Consider the following 6,949-nt stretch of genomic DNA (forward strand, 5'->3'; position numbering starts at 1 on the left):
GAGTTGGAAGCATACCAGGGGATTCCAATTCAATCCCATCGAGGTGGCATGTACCAATGCCATCTCACTGTTCCAGGTGATCAGTTTCAGTTCACAGTTGGTCATGGTGAAGGGACTGGGAGTCAAAGGGAATACATAGACAAGTCTAGTACCTGCTAACGCTAACCGATGGAGTAAATAAAGGGGAGAGTGATCCAACATGGGAAGTGAGATACTCAGCAGACTCATAGAATGGCAGATGTCCTAAATAGCACTCTGGCCTCAGAATCAGCCCTAAAGGCATTCGGAGCTGGCTGAAAAGCTCATGAGAGTATTTCAGGCATGGAAAGCCAAGACACTTTGGCAAAAGATCTCTGTGAGTGAGATGCCAGTGGAAAGAACAGGTCATCAAAGAAGGAGGTACCTTTCTCTGAAGGGAGGAGAGAACCTCCACTTTGACTATGACCTTGTCTAAACAAGATAAGAGTCGGAGAACTCAGAGGGCTTCCATAGCCTTGGAAACTCATGACTGGAGCATAGGGAGATTACTGATGCCATAGACAGGAGTGTCAATTGGTAAAGTCAACAACAGGAGTCACTGTGCACTTACTCCTCATGTAGGATCTCTATCCTTAATGTGCTGTACATTGAGACTTAATGCTATAACGAGTACTCAAACAATATATTTCACTTTGTGTTTCTATGGGGGTGCAAACTGTTGAAATCCTTACTTAATGCATACTAAACTGATCCTCTGTAAAAAAAAAAAAAAAAGAAATTATCAATTCCCAACTTGACTCTCACTGGGATTAAACATGACAATAGGTCTGCTCTGATTTCATCATCATTTAAAAAAATCATCTATTATTTTTCACTTTATGTTTCTGTGTGGGAGCAAACTGTTGAAATCCATACTTAATGTATACTAAGCTGATCTTCTGTATATTAAGATAATTGAAAATGAATCATGATGTGAATGGAAGGGGAGAGGGAGTGGGAAAGGGGAGGGTTGTGGGTGGGAGGGACGGTATGGGGGGGAAGCCATTGTAATCCATAAGTCGTACTTTGGAAAATTATAAGCATTAAATAAAAGTTTAAAAAACAAAAAAAAAAAAAAAAAAAACAAAAAAAAAAAAAAAAAAACAAAAAAAAAAAAAGAAGAAATAAATTAAATAAATAAAAATTGTGGTAGAGAAAGCAAAAAAAAAAAAAAAAAAAAAAAATCAATGCACAAAAATCAACAGCCTTTGTATACACAAGCAATGCCATGACTGAGAAAGAACTTCTAAGATCAATCCCATTCACAATAGCTACAAAAACAATCAAATACCTTGGAATAAACTTAACCAAGGAGGTTAAAGATCTCTACGATGAGAATTACAAAACCTTAAAGAAAGAAATAGAAGAGGATACCAAAAAATGGAAAAATCTTCCAGGCTCATGGATTGGAAGAATCAACATCATCAAAATGTCCATTCTCCCAAAAGCAATTTATAGATTCAATGCAATACCAATCAAGATACCAAAGACATTCTTCTCAGATCTAGAAAAAATGATGCTGAAATTCATATGGAGGCACAAAAGACCTCGAATAGCTAAAGCAAGCTTGTACAACAAAAACAAAGCCGGAGGCATCACAATACCAGATTTCAGGACATACTACAGGGCAGTTGTAATCAAAACAGCATGGTACTGGTACAGAAACAGATGGATAGACCAATGGAACAGAATTGAAACACCAGAAATCAATCCAAACATCTACAGCCAACTTATATTTGATCAAGGATCTAAAACTAATTCCTGGAGCAATGACAGTCTATTCAATAAATGGTGCTGGGAAAACTGGATTTCCACATGCAGAAGCATGAAGCAAGACCCCTACCTTACACCTTACACAAAAATCCACTCAACGTGGATTAAAGACCTAAATCTACGTCCTGACACCATTAGGTTATTAGAGAACATTGGAGAAACCCTTCAAGATATTGGCACAGGCAAAGAATTTCTGGAAAAGACCCGGGAGGCACAGGCAGTCAAAGCCAAAATCAACTATTGGGATTGCATCAAATTGAGAAGTTTCTGTACTGCAAAAGAAACAGTCAGGAGAGTGAAGAGACAACCGACAGAATGGGAATAAATATTTGCAAACTATGCAACAGATAAAGGGTTAATAACCAGAATCTACAAAGAGATCAAGAAACTCCAGAAAAACAAAACCAACAACCCACTTAAGAGATGGGCCAAGGACTTCAATAGACATTTTTCAAAAGAGGAAATCCAAATGGCCAACAGGCACATGAAAAAATGTTCAAGGTCACTAGCAATCAGGGAAATGCAAATCAAAAGCACAATGAGGTTTCACCTCACCCCGGTTAGAATGGCTCACATACAGAAATCTACCAACAACAGATGCTGGCGAGGATGTGGGGGAAAAGGGACACTAACCCACTGTTGGTGGGAATGCAAACTGGTCAAGCCACTATGGAAGTCAGTCTGGAGATTCCTCAGAAACCTGAAGATAACCCTACCGTTCGACCCAGCCATCCCACTCCTTGGAATTTACCCAAAGGAATTTAAATTGACAAACAAAAAAGCGGTCTGCACCCTAATGTTTATCGCAGCACAATTCACAATAGCCAAGACCTGGAACCAACCTAAATGCCCATCAACGGTAGACTGGATAAAGAAATTATGGGATATGTACTCTTTAGAATACTATACCGCAGTAAGAAACAACGAAATCCAGTCATTTGCAACAAAATGGAGGAATCTGGAACACATCATGCTGAGTGAAGTAAGCCAGTCCCAAAGGGACAAATACCATATGTTCTCCCTGATCGGTGACAACTGACTGAACACCAAAAAGGAAACCTCCTGAAGTGAAATGGACACTATGAGAAATGGTGACTTGATCAGCATAGCCCTGACTGTTAATGGACAACTTAATACACTATCCCTCTTAGTATTTTTTTTGTCTGTTCTACTTAATATGACTGGTTTAATTCTGTAATTATCACACAGTTATTCTTAAGTGTTGAAAATTAACTGAAATGTGATCCCTGTTAAACATAAGAGTGGGAATAAGAGAGGGAAGAGATGCATAATTTGGGGCATGCTCGGGCTGACTTGCCCCAATTGGTAGAGTTGGAAACATACCAGGGGATTCCAGTTCAATCCCATCAAGGTGGCATGTGCCAATGCCATCTCACTATTCCAAGTGGTCAATTTCAGTTCACAGTTGATCATAATGAAAGGACTAAGAGTCAAAGGGAGCACATAAACAAGTCTAGTACCTGCTAACACTAATCGATAGAATAAATAAAGGGGAGAGTGATCCAACATGGGAAGTGAGATACTCAGCAGACTCATAGAATGGCGGATATCCTAAATGGCACTCTGGCCTCAGAATCAGCCCTAAAGGCATTCGGATCTGGCTGAAAAGCCCATGAGAGTATTTCAGGCATGGAAAGCCAAGACACTCTGGCAAAAAGATCTCTGTGAGTGAGATCCCAGTGGAAAGAACAGGTCTTCAAAGAGGGAGGTACCTTTCTCTGAAGGGAGGAGAGAACCTCCACTTTGACTATGACCGTGTCTAAACAAGATAAGAGTCGGAGAACTCAGGGTGCTTCCATAGCCTTGGAAACTCATGACTGGTGCATAGGGAGATTACAGATGCCATAAACAGGAGTGTCAATTGGTAAAGTCAACAACAGGAGTCACTGTGCACTTACTCCTCATGTAGGATCTCTGTCCTTAATGTGCTGTACATTGAGGCTTAATGCTATAACGAGTACTCAAACAGTATATTTCACTTTGTGTTTCTATGGGGGTGCAAACGATTGAAATCTTTACTTAATGTACACTAAACTGATCTTCTGGAAAAAAAAAAGAAATTATCAATTCCCAACTTGACTCTCACTGGGATTAAACATGACAATAAGTCTGATCTGATTTCATCATCATTTAAAAAAAATCATCTATTATTTTTCACTTTATGTTTCTGTGTGGGAGCAAACTGTTGAAATCCTTACTTAAGGTATACTAAGCTGATCTTCTGTATATTAAGATAATCGAAAATGAATCTTGATGTGAATGGAAGGGAAGAGGGAGTGGGAAAGGGGAGGGTTGTGGGTGGGAGGGACGGTATGGGGGGGAAGCCATTGTAACCCATGAGTCGTACTTTGTAAATTTATATTCATTAAATAAAAGATTAAAAAAAAAGAGGGAATTTCATAGCTGTTAGTGCCTACATTAAAAAATTGGAGGGTCTGGCATTGTGACTTAACTGGTAAAGCCATGAACTGCAATGCTTGCATCCTGTATGGGCACGGGTTCAAGTCCTGGCCACTCCACTTCTGATACAGCTTCCTGCTAATACGCTTGGGAAGGCAGTGGAAGATAGTTCACATCTTCAGCCCCTGCACCATATGGGAGACCTATATGGGGCACTTGGCTCCTGGCTTCAGCCTGGCTCAGCCCTGGCCTGTGGCCATTTGGGAAGTGAACCAGTTTATGGAACATTGATCTCTCTCTCTGTCTCTCTGTCTCTCTCTTTCTCTCTCTTTCTCTCTCTCCATCCCCCTCTCTTTCTTTACCTCTCTCTAACTTTGCATTTAAAATAAATAAATATTGAAAAAAGAAAGAAATCATAAAGATGAGACGCAATGAAACCCAGACCCAGGTTTCATGGATAATAAGCTAAGCACCACATTATCCATTATCCAACCAGTAACAGATGTGGCAAATATGTGGACACTAAAGTCTGAGCACTTGATTTAAAACCAACGTGCAATATAGATTATGAGCAAAAAAGAGAAATGTTTTTAGGATTCAGGTGGAAAAATACCTTTAGCATAATTGGTAGTGAGAAGGATTTTAAGAATTTAACAGAATTAGAAGATGCGTATAGGGCAAAAAAAGTAAGACGAGATGAAGAGGACAAGGACTGAGGTCTTCTGAAGGCTACTCTGATGATGACTCAAATATGGAAGATTACTCAGATCCACTATCAGCAAATCACATGAACAGCTCCCTACTGTCACTGTATCAGAAAAGAAATCTTGATTCTGTTTCAAGTGCTCCTGAGATGGAGCAAAGAGGAACCACTGATTGAACACCATGGATAACTTCCAAAAGAGGCTGCATTCCTTTGAAAATCCCTGCCTGAGAGTCTGAGAGAGGATGTTGTATTGAAAAAAACTGAAGATAGAAATAAAGACCATTTTTTCTTGGATCTTCCCATTAAGAAAAGTAATTATAAGAAGCCATTATCTGAGATACAGTATTCAAAATATTCTTCTCTTCTAAATAGAGATTTTTAAAAAAGAAAAGGAAGATAAAAAGCAAAGAAGGCAAAAAGTATCTTTAGGAAGTACACTGGAAAATAGAAGCTGTCCTGCAAAAGAAAACTAAATCTAGGAAGCTGGAATTGCAGAACTCCACTGCAAAGTTTGAAATATCTAGAAGTGTGCAAGCATCCCCAGAGGTTGTGTCTGGCATGTCAGGAGTGTCTAAGCAGATGCCTAGTGAAATGTTAACACAGCCATGTCACATACACTCTGTGTTGTTTTCATCAATGAGATGGCTGCTATTACCCTCTAAAAGAGAATTGCTTCAAAAGACACAAGATGAAGAATTGTAGCCCAGCTCCTAACCTTCATGGAAGATTTGAACAACATGCCCACCACAGTTCAGGTCCCAGTATTTGGAGCTACTCATCACACACTCATTAGACCCTGCTTTGAGATGGACAGGAAAGTTCTACTGAGAAACAGGCCTGGGTATCTCAGATAAAGCATCCAGAGAAAAGATACTTCAAACTTTGTATAGAAAACTGAGACTTATTGAAACATTTAACTTTTGTCACTTAGCACACCTAACATCAGGCTTTGTTGGTGCTGATCTGATGGAATTATGCTGGGAGGCTGCCATGTGCTCAGTCAATAGGGGGCATCATGAAACTGCAGCAGATGAAACATCTGAAAGCTGAAGAGTTGCCATTTGGAGCAGGCCAAGAGGAGTTGCTGGTAACTGAGCCACTTCTGCAACACAAGATTCTTGGAATTGCTAACAGACTAGAGTCTCCTCTCAGAGGAACAAATACAAGGACTGTGCATTGCATTGAATAATTTCATTATTTCCCTGTCATCAGTCCAACTCCCTGCCAACCAACTGCCACTGTCTGTAGTGTGATGTGGGCAGATGTTGGTACCATGGAAGATTATTAGAGAAAAACTCACCATGGAAATATTGGCACCAATTCAGAACCCGGACCAATTCAAAGCTCTCAAATTGATGCCCTCAGCTGGAGTCCTCGCTGGTTCTCCAGGCTGTTGGAAAACTGCTGGCAAAGCCTGTGGCAAATGAGTCTGGACTAACCTTTCTATCTGTCAAGGGGCTTGGATTACTAAATATGTACATTGGTGACAGTGAATGTGTTGTGTGACAAGGCAGCTCTCTGCTGTGGCCCGAGAGTGCAGTGGAGGATGGCCCAAGTACTTGGGCCCTGCACCCCATGGGAGACCAGGATAAGCACCTGGCTCCTGCCATTGGATCAGCACGGTGCGCCGGCCGCAGCGCGCTGGCCACGGCGGCCATTGGAGGGTGAACCAACGGCAAAGGAAGACCTTTCTCTCTGTCTCTCTCTCTCTCTCACTGTCCACTCTGCCTGTCAAAAAAAAAAAAAAAAGGTTTTTCAGAGAACCAACAACTCATCTCCCTCTGTGATATTCTTTGAGGAAATAAGTGCTTTGTGTCGTTGGAGATCAGACTGAGGGGTAAAATTGTGCAGGTGTTGCTTGAGGCATGGACCTGTTTCACAAGCAGACAAGTTACCTGTCTTGTCTTATTACTGTCCATGGTCGAAGCATGAGCAGGATAATCAGAGAATGGGTTTGTTTTTCAGAATTACCTTTTGAAAAAAAAATTAAGGATGAGAGAGGGTAGGAGCACCACTTCATGGCAAACTTGC

At 40.7% G+C, this 6,949-nt stretch overlaps 1 pseudogene; it reads left to right on the plus strand.

Annotated features, from left to right (window-relative positions):
* The window catches only part of LOC127484103 (nuclear valosin-containing protein-like pseudogene), an 87,009-nt pseudogene extending 80,585 nt beyond the window's left edge, over window positions 1-6,424 (plus strand).
* Window positions 6,425-6,949: the final 525 nt, after the last annotated feature.

The sequence above is a fragment of the Oryctolagus cuniculus genome, chromosome 15, assembly GCF_051225735.1.
Source record: "Oryctolagus cuniculus isolate XC-2025 breed Fujian yellow rabbit chromosome 15, ASM5122573v1, whole genome shotgun sequence".
Lineage (NCBI taxonomy): Eukaryota > Metazoa > Chordata > Mammalia > Lagomorpha > Leporidae > Oryctolagus > Oryctolagus cuniculus.